Source organism: Dermacentor andersoni, chromosome 7 (genome assembly GCF_023375885.2).
Source record: "Dermacentor andersoni chromosome 7, qqDerAnde1_hic_scaffold, whole genome shotgun sequence".
Classification (NCBI taxonomy): domain Eukaryota; kingdom Metazoa; phylum Arthropoda; class Arachnida; order Ixodida; family Ixodidae; genus Dermacentor; species Dermacentor andersoni.
In genome coordinates, this window is record NC_092820.1 from 33,091,404 (window position 1) to 33,107,870 (window position 16,467).

Below are 16,467 nucleotides of genomic sequence, written 5' to 3' on the forward strand. Positions count from 1 at the left end.
AGCTGTGCGACTTGAGAGGTTTGAAAAGTGTGTTACACATGATCGAACAGACACGTAAGGATATCAGCACTGAGCGTTCTGAAAAGGCCCGTCATCTACTGACATTGGTTTTGACATTGCTAGAGGAAGTAAGTGGAAAACATTTCGCATGCGAGTTGCAAGAATGGGATTTGGAAGTGCTTAAATTCTTGAAGAGTCAAGTTGATCTTGTTTTGAATGATGTTGGCCGATATACCCCCGATTTATTGGTTTTTGCTAGCCTTTTGTTCACAATTTCACCTCATGCATATAGGTTCCTGAGAAGTTCGATGAAGCTTAGGATGCCGCATCCTGATACGATCAGAAGACTGTGTTCATCGTACGATGTACGCCCTGAAACGGAGCAGCAAGAATGTAGCTTTCTCTCCTATGCAAAGCGTATTGTAAGCACATAAAGAGCATGAAAAGACTGTAACGTTAATGATTGATGAGATTCACCTTCAATCATTTTTTGATTACAAAGCTGGGTTGGTTAATGGTGCTGCAGTAAATTCACCGACTGCAGCAAAAACTGCCCACGTATTTATGATACAGAGCCTGCTTTCTTCAAACAAGGATGTTGTACACATCATTCCTGTGGCACAAATCGATGCTAAGGCGCTGCACGACTTCCTTCGGAAGATTGTTCTTGATCTAGAGGCATCTGGGTTTAGAATAATCACAGTGATCTCGGACAATAACTCCATAAACAGAAAAACCATGTCCTACTTCGCTAAGCCGGCATCTGTCAGCATTGTTTACCAGCATCCTGCTGACCCATCACGACCCCTGTTTTTTGTGGTGGACCCAGTTCACATACTAAAGTGTATCAGAAATAACTGGCTGAATCAAAGAAACATTGGCAAATGCATGTACTTTCCTGAACCGAAGAGCGATGAGGCTGAACGAAAGATACTTACAGCATCTTTCAAGGTATTATGCCAGCTGCACGAAGCTGAAAAGCATGAGCTCTTGAAGCTAGCACCAACGCTCACTTTGAAGGCACTGAACCCCTCAAACATGGAACTGCAGAACGTTAAACTGGCCTTAAAGATTTTTAACTCGCCTACTGTTGCTGCTCTCAGTGTTGCAACGTTCCAGCATGCAAAGGAAACTTCTCAATATGTCGACACCATTTTGACATGGTGGAGCATTGTTAACGTCATGACGCCAAGGAAAGGACAGCGGTTGCGAGATCAATTGCAAGGTCCAATAGTTTCATCGTCATGTCCTCAACTAGGATTCTTAGAGAGAATAGTTCAATGGCTTGATCACTGGAGAAGCCTCGAACATGACAATGGCCGCTTGACACGTGAAAGGCACATAGCTTTCAGCCACACTACCCATGCCTTGCACGAACTTGCCATATACTGTCTCAAAGGGCTTCATTTCGAGTATGTTCTTTTGGGCAAATTTCAAACTGATAGCTTAGAGTATCGCTTTGGAAAGTACCGGCAATTGTCTGGTGCCAATTACCACGTGTCTATAAGGCAGATATATTAATCTGAAAACAAATTGCGTTTGCAGACGGTTCTGGACCTGCCAGATTTGGACATTCTACTACCACCGAGCGCGAACACGGTGGAGACAAGTGTAGATTCAGGAAACGGCCAGTTTCAAGTCACTGTGACGGACTCCAACATTGAGAAAAAAACGTCAAGGCTACCGGCACTAACCTATGTTACCGGCTATTGTGCCCATGTAGCTCTAAAAAAGCTGACATGCGCATCTTGCAGTGAAAGCCTTCTGATGCAAGACGTCGATCTAGATCACCCTGAGAATTCATTAATCACGATGATGACAAGGGGTGGCCTGAAGTTTCCTCGAGCAGTTGTAGTTAATGCTGTACTCTTTACTGAAATTATATTGGACAAGCTCAGGACACCAGAATATACCGTACGATTTTTCAGCCTTCCTAGGCAGAAAGATACTCTTGTCGGCCTTTTGTACGCTACCCTTCATGACTTTGAGGATGTCGATGTGTGTGATTTCGATCATGCTGCACAGGAGGTAATGGGGCATGTTGTAAGTGCTGCAGCGAAACAACAAATTACGAACGACAAATTAGAACGACAAATTACGCAACGCCAAGAACGACCGAAAATTGCAGACCTTGAAGGCCTGAGATGTTTCTCATTATTTTTTTATTCATCAAGCTCTGTTTTGTTGAACATCTACGTATGTTTGGGTTGACAGAACCCTTCTAAAAAGAAACCTGTGGCGTAACTAGGACTTATTTGCCTACATTATTAAAATTTAAACCCTGCATTTTGGCAAATTCAGATGTTATTTGAGTGCATTGTGCTGCCTGTTTATGATTCGAACTTTCCATGCTACCGCAATCCATTAATTGCATGTTTTCCTTTAGGGCTGAGAGTAGGCCTCTCGTTTTTTACTTACTTTTCACAATTATCTCAGTATTTTATAAAGACCAATAAGGCCTGCAAACAAGGCGGGTGGAAATAAAATAACCACAAGAAATGGTACAACAAAGACGGAAGCTTATTCTATTTGAGAATTGGTTGTGCGTGACTCTATAATAATAAAATTTTAACAATAAAATGAACCTCGATATTCGTGTGTCCAGTCCAGTGAGGACTGTTTTACCCAATGCAAGAGTGAGAATGACAATTGTATATGGAAGATTTAAAATGTTTGTTTCTGAATGCAGTTCTTATCATTTGCGAATAAAGTATATTCTGTGTCTTCAATATGCAGTTTTCCTCTTTCTTTCTTTCCGTCTAAGGTTAAAGTGACTAAGCTGCATGCAGTTTGCTTGTCTTAGTCCCGACCAAACATCACAAGCACAATAAGGCAGGTCGTGTTGCGATACACGCAAAAAAGAAATGTCTCCAGGCAAGTAATCTAAGGAAGGTATGAAATAATGTTGCTTTCTATGGTGGTGTTGACTGCGGTGAACCAGCGGCTCCCCCTTATTTTTTGCGTCAGCTATACGTGTCTTGCTTTCGAACCGAAGCATATGCATTTATAAGGTGCTGGCACTTTAAGGACCGCACTAATTTTCCCATGCCATAGTATCCGCGACGCGCAAAGAGACACCCTGCAAGCGCAACGAACCTAGGCGCGGAGACGCCGACGGCGTCGACTGCCCGGCACATCTGACTAGCGTGACGTCACACCGGCCGCACCGAGGACGCTGCGGTGGAAAGAGGAGGGGTGTTATTGGAAAAGGGGAAGGGTAAGGCTGCCTCCGTTTTATTAATGAACGTCCTGGAGGCAGCTAAGTGGGGGCGGCATGACGCTTGTGGCTGTCGCGGAGTCGATCACCGACGGGTGGTGCTGCAGGGTCCTGAAGGAACAGCAGCAGTGCTTGCCAGAGCTCGATGGCATGGTGCGGAGACGTGGTATCCGGGCAAGCCCAAGACCGGAGAGAAGAAGGCCAGAGTCCCCGCTGTATGGTGGCCAGGGCACGAAGCCTTGGTGGGATGTAGAGGGGGCACTCCCAACAAAGGTGGTTTAGATCAGCACGACATGTGCACATGGAACAGAACCCACTTACGGGTGGTGGTGTGCCACCCTTGTGGAAACGGTTCAATAAGTGAGGAGTAAGGAGGGTGCTTGTCTGGATTCTCCGAAGTAAGACTGACTCTCGCCGTGTCAATACCTTCGGTGGAAGTGACGGTATAGAGAGTGGATTGCCCACTGCTGCGAGGTAGGCGGCACGCCATTTCATAGATTACGAAAAGGCATTTGATTCAATAGAGATACCAACCGTCATAGCGGCATTACGTAATATAGCTATACAGAAGGCTTACGCAAATACCTTGGAAATATCTACAGATTTTCTACAGCTACCTTAATTCTACACAAGAAAAGCAGGAGGATACCTATAAAGAAAGGGGTTTTAGCACGTAAACCCCATGATTTTCTTTTTCGCTCCGCATTGCACTCCCCTTCCGTCAGACGCAATAAGTCAGTGCCAAACGAGCACTGAGGCAGGCGGAAGCGGATCAAAAATTTGGAGGACGCTTAAGCCTCGCCTTCAAGAGTGGAACGCGATAGCGTAAACGCACCCCGTTCGCACCACCCACTCATTCGGTCGGCATGCTCTTGAGTCACGCAGAGACACACGGTAAGCGCTGAGCAATGCAGCGTTCGGCGCGGCAACGAAACTTGCGCCTGAGCAAGCGGAACGAACCAAACAACTCGGTGTCACGGAGGGAGAAACGATCTACGCGAGCCAAACATCGTGATCGGCACGTACAGCCGGACCGCGACGCGCCATTAAGGCGGACGCGATCATGAGGCTGATGCCTCGATAGGATTATCCTCTATCTCGCTTGGGAGCCCCACGCAGGCGCATGACTCCTCGCTAGGAGCACGGCACACATCGCACGAGACGCTTTCCCTCCAGACGCGCTACGGCGGAGCGATCACGTCAGAGACATCCCGCTTGGGACGCTGCACCTAAGAATCGCGCTGTGAGCGGCAGGATCATCATCATCATCATTATTATTATCATCAGCATCATCAGCCTGGTTACGCCCACTACAGGGCAAAGGCCCCTCCCATACTTCTACAACTATCCCGGTCATGTACTGAGTGTGGCCATGTCATCCCTCCAAACCTCTTAATCTCATCCGCCCACCTAACTTGCTGCCATCCCCTGCTACGCGTCTCTTCCCTTGGAATCCAGTCCATAACCCTTAATGCCCATCGGTTATCATCCCTCCTCATTACATGCCCTGCACATGCCCATTTCTTTTTCTACATTTTAACTAAGATGTCATTAAGTCGCTTTTTCCCTCACCCAATCTGCTCTTTTCTTATCCCTTAACGTTACACCTATCATTCTTCTTTCCATAGCTCGTTGCGTTGTCCTCAATTTAAGTAGAACCCTCTTAGTAAGCCGCCAGGTTTCTGCCCCGTACGTGAGTACTGGTAAGACACAGCTGTTATTCACTTTTCTCTTGAGGGATAATGGCAACCTGCTGTCCATGATCTGAGAAAGCCTGCCAAATGCACTCCAGCCCATTCCTATTCTTCTGATTACTTCAGTCTCATGGCCTGGATACGCGGTCACTACCTCCCCTAAGTAGATGTAATCCCTTACCACTTCCAGTGCCTCGCTACCTATTGTAAATTGCTTTTCTCTTCCGAGACTGTTAAACATTACTTTAGTTTCCTGCAGATTAATTTTTAGACCCACTCTTCTGCTTTGCCTCTCCAGGTCAGTGAGCATGCATTGCAATTAGTCCCCTGAGTTACTAAGCAAGGCAATGTCATCAGCGAAGCTCTAGTTACTAAGGTATTCTCCATTTACTCTAATCCCCAATTCTTCCCAATCCAGGTCTCTGAATACCTCATGTAAACACGCTGTGAATAGCATTGGAGAGATCGTATCTCCCGGCCTGACGCCTTTCTTTATTCGGATTTTGTTGCTTTCTTTATGGAGGACTACGGTGGCTCCGGAGGCGCTATAGATATCTTTCAGTATTTTTACATGCGGCTCGTCTAAACCCTGATTCCGTAATGCCTCCATTACTGCTGAGGTTTTGACTGAATGAAACACTTTCTCGTAATAAATGAAAGCTATATATAAGCATTGGTTAAATTCCGCACATTTCTCTATCACCTGAATGATAGCGTGAATACGGTCTATTGTTGAGTAGCGTTTATGGAATCCTGTATCGTCCTTTGGTTGGGAGATGTTTAAGGCGTTCCTGATTCTATTTGCGATTACCTTAATAAACACTTTGTAGGCAACGGACACTAAGCTGATCGGTCTATAATTTTTCATGTCTTTGGCGCCAACTTTCTTATGGATTAGGATTATGTTAGCATTTTTCCAAGATTCCGGTACGCTAGTTTTTCTAGAACAATCTGCCCGCCTTCCTTTTGCAAATCTGCTGTTACCTGATACTCCCTAGCTGCCTTACCCCTATGCATAGCTGCCAAGGCTTTCTTTACTTCTTCCGGCGTTACTTGTGGGATTTGAAATTTCTCTAGGCAATTCTCTGTGCCATTATCGTCGTGGGTGCCACTTGTACTGTACAAATCTATGCATAAATTCTCAGCCACTTGAACTATCTCATCCATATTAGTAATGATATTGCCGGCTTTGTCTCTTAACGCATATATCTGATTCTTGCCAATTCCTAGTTTCTTCTTCACTGCTTGTAGGCTTCCTCCGTTCTTGAGAGCATGCTTAATTCTATCCATATTATACTCGCTTATGTCAGCTGTCTTACGCTTGCTGATTAACTTCGAAAGTTCTGCCAGTTCTATCCTAGCTGTAGGGCTAGTGGCTTTCATACATTGGCGTTTCTTGATCAGATGTTTCCTCTCCTGCGATAGCTTACTGGTATCCTGTTTAACGGAGTTAACACCGGCTTCTATTGCACACTCCTTAATGATGCCCATTAGACTGTCGTTGATTGTGTCAACACAAACGTCTTCTACCTGAGTTAAAGCCGAGTTGTTGTTCTGTAGCTTGATCCGGAATTCCTCTACTTTCCCTCTTACCGCCAACTCATTAATCGGCTTCTTATGCACCAGTTTCTTCCGTACCCTCCAGAAGTCTAGGCTAATTCGATTTCCTACCATCGTATGGTCACTGCAGTGCACCTTGCTGAGTACGTCCGCATCTTGTAAGTGCCAGGGTTAGCGCAGAGTATAAACTCTATTCCACTTCTACTCTCGTCATTCGGGCTCATTCACATCCACTTTCGGCTATCCCGCTTGTGGAAGAAGGCATTCGTTATCAGCCTATTATTCTGTTCTGGAAAGTCTACTAATAACTCTGCCCTGCTTTTCGTGGTGCCTATGCCACTTGTCTCCAGTCTGCTTCTTTCCTACCTTGACATTGAAGTCGCTCACCAGTATGGTGTATTTTGCATTGACTTTACCCATCGCCGATTCCCCGCCTTCATAGAAGCGTTCGACTTCCTGGTCATCATGACTGGATGTAGGGGGTATACCTGTAAGACCTTCAATTTGTACCTCTTAAGTTTCACAACAAGACCTGCCACCCTCTCGTTAATACTATAGAATTCCTGTATGTTACCAGCTATTTTCTCATTAATCAGGAATCCGACTATTATAGTTCTCGTCTCTCCACTAAGCCCCGGTAGCAAAGGACGTGCCCACTTATTTTAGCACTGTATATGCTTCATTTGTCCTCCTAATTTCACTGAGCCCTATTATATCCCATTTACTGCCCTCTGATTCCTCCAATAGCACTGCTAGATTCGCCTCACCAGATAACGTTCTAGCGTTCAACGTTGGCAGGTTCAGATTGAAATAGTGGTCTGTCCGGATCCAGGGATTCTTAGCACCCTCTGCTGCGTCACAAGTCTAACCGCCGCCGTGGTCAGTTGCTTCACAGCTGCTGGGGACTGAGGGCCGGGGTTTGATTGTTGTATTCATATAAGAGGTTGTGGCCAAGTACCGCACCAGGGTGGCCAATCCTGCTTTGGTGAGAGTGCGTTACCGGTTCTGGTCACCGTGATCAGGCCTGTTTATGGAATTTTACCAACACGCGGATTTTTTTTTAATACGGTGGAAAATTGCACGGCACCGGGATTCGAAGACCCGTCCTCTTGCACGCGAGGCGGATGCTCTACTCTACGCCACCGCTGCACCGCGCCACCGCAGGAGGGAAGAGTGGCGTCGCCTAAACACGAGGGTTTGAGGGACGCACGCTGGAAGTTGGAAGGGGAGTGAGCAAGAAAACTTATTAAACGCTCAACGTGTGCGCAGAGCGTTTAAGGGTTCAGCGTGTGCGCCAAGCGCAGGAGAAATTTACCGGAAGCGTACTTTGCTATTCGTTTAACTGCCTCTTCTGTAATTTACATGCTCATAATTACCAATATGCACTGTAGTAGAACTTTCTACGGCACGTTTCTAAGGCAACACCGCATTCACTAGAGGCGCTTTTGTCCCATTTCAACCATCGAACTCATGGCTGAGTGGTAGCGTCTCCGTCGCTCACTGCAAAGATCCTGGTTCGATTCCCACCCAGCCTATTTTGCAAGTTCTTTTTATTTATGAATTGCCTTCCACCATTTTTCGCTCACGGCCAACGTCGCCGACGCCAACGACAGCGCCTTTCCTGCGATACGAGCTCCTTAACGCTGTCGGCAGATAGTTTCATTTTCTGAACGCGCTAGTGCATGACGTGGTTAGCAAGCAGGCGAAACGGATGTAACGTCCCTCTCTGCTACTGCAAAAAGTAAAGGATTCGGTATGAGGGCATGGTTGTCTCCCTAAACATCATATTGTCTAGTGGAGCAATAGTTGAAACAAAAACTAATACAGCCTTGAATAATTCTCGAAGTGTCGAGGGGAGTGTTGTTTCAGCAATGAGAATTACGTAAGCGCACTAGTTTCCTAGCTTGAAGTCAACTCTCCGACTGGAGGGCGGCTCCCTTAGAAGAAAGGCGCGAGGGTTTAGGTTGAAATTTCAGCGGCTTTCGCGGCGCGCAGTGGTGTAGTATACTCTTTAGATACGATCGTCAGCGCTCATTGTATACATTGCGCTTGTCTTTTTAAAATGGCCAAACCTGGTGGGGGGCGCTATATAAAGACGTTTTCTTGTGACTATAACTCCCACCCTTACATCCTTAGTAAAATGTGTTTGAGGAAACTAATATACCTGTAGGTGAGATATTTTTTTTTTGAATTGCACCTTTCCACTCCGGTGGGTGTTTTGACAGAATGCACACTACCTTTTCTTATTACAGTGACATCCGTTATTCTATCACCACCCTCGTCATTTGGATGTCCATCAAAGCGATACCGATGTGTTTTCCGAGACGTTTATAAAGATTGGTTGACACTTCCTTCAAAGGAATCAGTCATAACACGATGAAACGCGTATTATGAGGATTAGTGGCAGCTTTCTTGCACATTCAAAAATACAAGTCTCCGTAAATATACACAATCCTTTATTAATTATGGTTTCGCTCGCGAAGGCAAAAGTAGTGACGGCGATAGCAAACACGCCAGGCATGTGCTACTGCGCAGGGTAAACAGAACCCCGGAAGCTACCGGGCGCCGTATGTTGTACATCCGACGCGACGGTCAGTGCGTGTGTGGCCAAACTGTGTCGTTAGAGCACGGAGTCCACGGCTAAAGCTCCGGCGGCAGTACGCGTGCGCGCCCATGCATTTCTTTAAAAGGTGCGTTAGGCGAGCGCGCTCATCATAGGGAATATCTGGCTGAAGGCGTGCATGCGTGCAAAAGCGACCGACCGGTGGTGCGAGCACACCGTTTTCCTCCGCATCCCCTTTCCGACCGCTCTGTTTTTTTTTCTCCTATTTTCCGGAGTTGGACATTCAACACACAAATGTACAGGCTGGCATCTAGGGGTTTAGTAGATAGCCACTTCGCCGAAGCTGCCGCAGATTATAATAAAGCGGTGGTGCGCATACATAGCAGTTAGGATAGACTGACGTCATGTTCCTTGATGAGCCACACAAACAGAATAATTAAAAGGGACCACATGCCCAGGGGCTCAAGTAGGCGTCAAACTTAATTGAAGAACGATACGTAACCAGTGTTCCGACTGTAAGCTGATCCGACCATTGGTTTCGAACCCAGTTTCGTTAGCAGTGTATGCCGATGCGCCGTCCATTGAACAGTGGACTACCCAGTGATCCAAGTTGGCGGGAGAACGGTTCGAGAGTGATCCTCAGAGTATCCTCATCACGATAATCGCATTAAAAATTATTTGCCGCAATTGACCTGTTCTCAATATTTCAGTGAAGATACATCAGACCTCTTCAATTATTGTTGCTGCTGCCATAGCAAAATAACTGAGGGGACCTGTGATGCGTCTCTGCAGATACTTATGCGAAGACACTGCCAAGGAGCCCCTCTCCCCTCTAAATAATAAAAAATCAAGAAAAAAACGTTTTTACTTGACGCAACTGATCATTTCTTCAATACCTTATTGCGTTTCCTCAAAAAGCTTGACAAAACTGAGGAATATTCAAACAGCTAGGCAAAATAGCTGCTTTTGCGTAGGCGCAAGGAATTGCACACCGCCGAAATGGAACACTTAGTGAAGAGCCTGTGAGAACATAAATGACTACTCGTACCTTGTCTCAAGCAATGAAATATACGTGAGTCTGCGTGCCTTCTGGTTTCAGTGCTGTTTCATTTCTTACGTTATGCCGCGGATATTTAAATGCAGCAAGAATATCAAATGCCGAGTTTCCGTAAATCGCTTCTCTAAAGACGAACCTTTCGCGAGGCAAACGAATGTCAGCGGTCCTTCCGAGTTCGTCAAAGAAAGTGTAGTTGAGCGCCTTCGTAGTGCAGGGTTAACATGGGCTCTGAACGAGCCATCGCTGCCCCCCCCCCCCCCCCCCCGGACCGCTTCTCTTCATTTCATTCTCTTTTATACTTTCAGATGAAGGCGACGTGTGCTTTGATTTCACCGTGTACGGTCTCCGAAAGTGGGGGGAGTGCCAGAAGGGCTTAAAGTGCAACAGAGCGATTTCCAAGTGCGAGAGAACCCGCAATCTGCCCTTCAAGCACGACGACGACGAAGACAATACGGCAGTCATACTTGCCTATTTGTAACACTCGTTTCCTGTCCTATAACGGCGCCTCGACCATGTGTTGTAGTAACACACGTTCACGCATGCGCGGAACCAGCGCAACTACTGTACACAAGACCCTTACAGACGCGCAGGTCCGTACAGATGTGTTTATGACATATACAGAGGTGCGCAAGACGCTCCAACGTTTTTGTCAACTGCAACAGCCAACCATATTTAGTGCCTGTTGAGGCTGTCTCACTAATGTCCAGAATTAGTTAGCGCTAATAAGCGTATGTCCGATAGAAGCACGGAGGCGCCCTTTGCAGCAGCATCACAGAAGCAAAAGAACACGGCTACGCGTTTTGAATAAACGCTGCCATATAAGCCAATATTACTTAGCCCTTAGTCATTTAAACAGCGGGAGACCTGAACGGGGAGAGAAATAGTTCAGTAAATTGTGACAGAAGTAAATAAAAACGAAGAAACGAAATGAATATCTGAATGTACCACTTCTTATTTCGCTGTTGTGTGTGCACGAAGAAACCCTTTGGAGGACTGCTGAAGGTCATTCAGAATTTTTAAATAAAGCTTACTTCATTTATGTTCGAAAAGAAACAAAAAGCTTTGGAGGACGCCTAAACTTCGTCTTTAAGAGTGGAACGCGGTAGCCTTGGAAGACCTACTGCTTTTCATGCTTCCCGGCAACTGCAGCTTATATAACCGTAACGTTTACGGAGAAACGCTGGCTGCGAACGCTATGCACGCCGCGGAACATTCAGGTTGAAACGCGGCCTCTAGCATGGGCCCATCTCCTGTTATTGTTTCGCACTTTTAATATTGAAGTGTGAGAAAATCTAACATAAAGGATACGCTGTAGGCGTTCTTTTTTCATTACATTTGTTTGTGGCCTGCCGCTCTCAAAATTTCGAGAAATAACAATGTAAACAATGAAAGACTAGATATTAGCAACATTGGTGGCAGAAGAGTGGTTTTGTTTGCATGGTTCAGAATTTGGCTTTTCCTTTGACCAGTCGACAGCAGTTTCTGCATGCGACCTTCACATAGATTACGTGACACAGCGGTTCCAAATGTTGTATGGAAGTCTTCTGAACATCAGCAAATTTTTAGAGTCAGCGGAGCAGAGAAAACGAACGCGATCCAGCAGGTAAGGTGACCGTGTAAACTTTGCTAGAACAGAGCAATTTGCGAAAACAAGGGCTCGGCTTTTGATAAATTGTGAACGTGAACTGGAAGGTTTGCAAACTAATCGCAGCATCCCTCTGAACCTGGTTTTTGCATGTCGCCTTATTCTTCGTTGAATGCTTCGTTTATTCTTTACGATGAAGCTGTTAAGGGCTACTTCCCGCACTATTGTGTCCGCGTGTAGAAAATAAGAAATCCCCAAGATGGTGGAATTTGTGGCCGACCCGCGGCGGAGGTACAGTTCGCCATTAAGGGGCCTACATACAGAGCTTCGCTGGCCATCCTTCCTCACAGAGTGTAAGGGCACTAATAATTTTTTTTTGTCGCACGTAAGAGTACAGGAGGAGCCAGCGTTTGCAAAGGGCGCCAACAACTTCTTGCATACATTTAGTGAAAAAATACATCTTCCTTAAAACTTCTTCGCTTCGTGTCCTATAAGTGGGTCTGTCACTGTGTCCTTACTTAATTTGCCGTACTGGCATGAAAGCCACCTACATTTTCCTGTATTTCCCACTTTTCTTTTCACCAATGAGGAGTAGCAGGCTAGGGATACGCTTTCCGGGCCAACCTCTCCTCCTTTCTCTCATTGAAGACTACTCCCTGCTGGCATGAAATCAATTGCCAAATAAAATTATGTGCAAGCAACCTGCAGCACGCCACGTGGCATATGTGCACAATGCTACTAACAGACAGCTCGAGTTTTATATAATGACGCAGATTCGGTGCAGACACACTACAAACTTTGCTTCGAATTCCTTAAGCGTTGCCATATCATAAGAAGCCAACAAACACTGACACCAAGGATAACATAGAGGAAATTACTTGTGCTTAACAAATGAAATAAAGAAACGATAAATTATCGTTTTGTTATCGATAAATTTATCGTTTCTTTATTTCATTTATTAAGCACAAGTAATTTCCCCTATGTTATCCTTGGTGTCAGTGTTTGTTGGCTTCTTATGATATGACTAATAAAAATCGGGCCCCTCGGTTAACGCCCTTTCTTCTCGTTAAACGTTGCCAGTGTGATGAAAACCGCAGCGGCGGGTGTGGTGTAACTGCGTGTCTATCTATTGATTTAATGGAATTGAAATCAATTGAATTGCCTTTATTTTCATATAGGTACAAATTATGGGGAATTTAAGGAAGAAGTTGAACACGACAATATGACGGGCCTTAAGCGTCTGAGGGTAGCAGCGGCAGGCACTGTTTCAGGACCGACAGCACAGACAATACATTACAGTACAATACAATGTTGGCACAACTTGTGCCTGCAAAAAAAGAAAATTTGAATTTATGACGAAACACTGCAAAAGACCGAGCAATCCGCAGTTTACACATAAGAAAAAAGCTAGGAAATTCCAATAAGCAGCCTAAAACAGTAAATACGGTCATGGTCAAATTTCCTTGAAAAACTCACACAAACGCGAAACAGGGCAGGAGGTAACATCGATATTATTGCGCATGAGTGCGTTTAACAGGCGTGGTAAGCGATGATGTAGCATTCGAAAAGCGTAGTTGTTCGACGACGTGGCACATGTCCGGGTGATCATGTGCGGTTTCTGTTTCTAACTGCGTTAGGGACAGTTCTAACAACTGCGTCGTTGAAGTTTCCGTTTCGTGACGTACGCACTTATACACGCTACTTGCAAAGTATACGGGCAATGATCTCAGCCAGATCATCGCTCGTATACATGTTTAATTCCTCATCAATTACACCATACAATTTAAAATGTACAGGTACCTCGGGCTCCATATTGCTTTTTTAGGGATAATTTTATTATTTGTGAGACAAACGGGACTCCAGCGACACGTTTTTTTGTTTGTTTGAGCACACATCACAAGCCATCCCGAATTTAGCGGGACATTGCCGACGTTTGAGTATACGTCCCGAGTCCCGGCTTGACACAGTCGGTGACGGAAAAATTTCTAGATTTTAACTTTTGCTGCTACTGAAAAAAACACACAAAGTTCCTTTTAATAACGCCTTACAGCTATGTTACACGTAGTCCGGTTTTGTCTTTTGTTGGGTCGTCATGAGTTACCTAAAGATGGTGTCGCTTTTGTCGTGGTTCTACCTGTGTTGTAGGCTCTAACCGTTTACAGCGTACCTCTGTGAACGTATTGACAGCTGTGCTAGCCACGCAGCTACTGCACCTTTGTTACTGTCGGCTGCAACATCGTATAGGACAAAAATATACGTGCGACTATTTTGCACGTATACGAACTGATGTTAACGGATTCTGTGGTCACCGTACTTATACCGCCCTCTCGCTCGCCATCCTGACAACGAGCAAAAATTGATACTCATAATAAGCGCGTCTATTCTGTGTCGTCACGTTTTAGGGATACAGAAAGCTCGCGTTTGCGCACAGGGAAAGGCTCCTCTTAAACCTGCCCCAGTACCCATATACACAAGCGCTTTTGTACTTCACTCCCATCAAATCTTCGAGCTCATGCTCAGCCTTACAATGGTAATGGAAGGTCTGTATCGAAAACACGCTAAGTAAAAATAAAAGGAGGCTCAGTAAGAAACTGAACTTATTGTGTAGGTGCGTTTGTTTACTCTTAATAGCTTACAGGCGTCACTGACACAAAAACACATATGCGCACCCTGTATTCTGGATTGGCTAAGGATTGAAGCGACTTGGGTTCTTTGAAGTGCCCCAGGTAGACCTCACCAGAAAGAGGCAGCAGTATATGTGGCGTGAAAAACACGGTATTTAAAAACCTCCACTTCACAAATCAGCTAGCACGGACTGCGCGGCATAGAACACGAATTTAACACTACTCGTGAAACTTTTCCGCGCTCTTCTGCAGTTGTGGCTGATAACTAACCGATTAACCTGAGCTCCATGCGGGTCCCACGACATCAGGCACATGCGCTGGCTGCGATGGGCATTGTATAGTGGAGATTTCCTTGCTTTACCTTTAGTAGACTTGGTGTTCTGTTCTGTTCCCTTGGGAGCACTTACTCCCAGATGCGCAAGACATCACTGGATCCGGCAGCTGTGGCCGTCGATGTAACATCATCATGTAGTATCGGCTGCTGAACAACCGTTCCAATCGGCAATCAACGACACCTCGATTATCCCAACACCTAGTCAAAGCCATCAACAATCGAATGCTGTCAGTAGGCGTGTACCGCTTGGCTTTCGAGGAAGAAACCGCACTTGATGATGGGCCGCATGACGTTCTGAGTTGGGAGTCGGGACATCGTCGGGGCAGCACAACTTTTGTGCGCAAACATGGTCACGTTCGGGATAAGGCCTAATCCTACATTGTGCGTTTGTTTTTAACGTCCGTTAGCCTGAGTACGCGTCTACGAAGGGTGTTATGGTAGTTCTGATTTCACAACGCTGATTCCGGCTGCATTATATGCCTTTTTTTTCTTTTTTCGCGTTGTGATCTCAGTGTTGTGAGCGCACACGTGACTAGTTGTGCGTGTAAATATTGTGTTGCTTTCATAAAGTTGCAGGCCAGGTTCCCAGTGCCTGCTCCGTCGTTGCCTTTCTTTGTTTTTATCACCTGTCTGTACTGTGTGCCTCAAAACTCCGCAATAACATTTGATATAATCTGGTATACGAACCCTCATTTGGCATCACGTAGCCTTGACCACGCACGTAAGGTATTCGATCTCTCATGCAAGACTGCTAACTTTTCAAATTCATTTTCCTTAAAAAATTTTAATGAATGGAAGCAGGTTCCACTTTGTATTTCGAGTACCGCGGATGAGTTAGCCAAGTGTTTTGCATCAGAATAAAGAAATTAGACATATATATATATATATATATATATATATATATATATATATATATATATATATATATATATATATTATGGCAAAGAAGTCCGACACGGCCGTGGACGACACGAAGGACGCGGACAAGAAGACGCAGCAGCGGAGGCTTAGCCAGTCACACACCAGGAACAGCGTCTAGCCCGAGCCCCACTTCAGTAGCGCTGGCGATCCGGCTGCGGAGCTCGGCACGGCGCACTTCTTCTTCCTTACAACTTCCCCCCTCGCTGAAGACGGAGCTGCACAGGAGGCCTAAGGCGTCGTGAGGACGAAGGGCTCGTGATACGGCTTGAGCCGATCTGCGTGCACAATTTCACGGCCTCGGCGACGCAGGTCCGTAGGGGGCGTCAGAGGTTCGATAACGTAGTTCACCGGAGAAGTTTGGCGTAGAACCCGGTAAGGTCCATGGTATCGGGATACAAACTTGGAAGGGACACCTTGTGTCGAAGTAGGAGGCACCCACAACCAAACAAGAGCGTCAGGCGAAAACTGGTGGTGGGGGCACCCGTCGTCATGACGAAATTTCTGGAGCGCTTGTTCTTGTGTTGTAAGGGAGCGAGCTAGTTGCCGACATTCTTCTGCATACCGGGCGGCTTCGGAAACCGGTGTACCTTCTGATAAGTCGGGACGGTAAGGGAGAATAGTGTCAATGGGAAATGATGGTTCGCGGCCATATAGAAGAAAGAAGGGAGAAAAGCCCGTCGTTGACTGGGGTGCCGTGTTGTAGGCGTACGTGACATAGGGAAGGATGAGGTCCCAGTTGGTGTGGTTGGAGGCGACATACATCGAAAGCATGTCGCCAAGAGTTCGGTTAAAGCGCTCTGTCAATCCGTTTGTTTGCGGGTGATATGCGGTGGTACAGCGATGAATAATGCGGCATTCAGCGAGAAGTTCTTGAATGACATCGGCGAGAAAGACGCGGCCACGGTCGCTCAG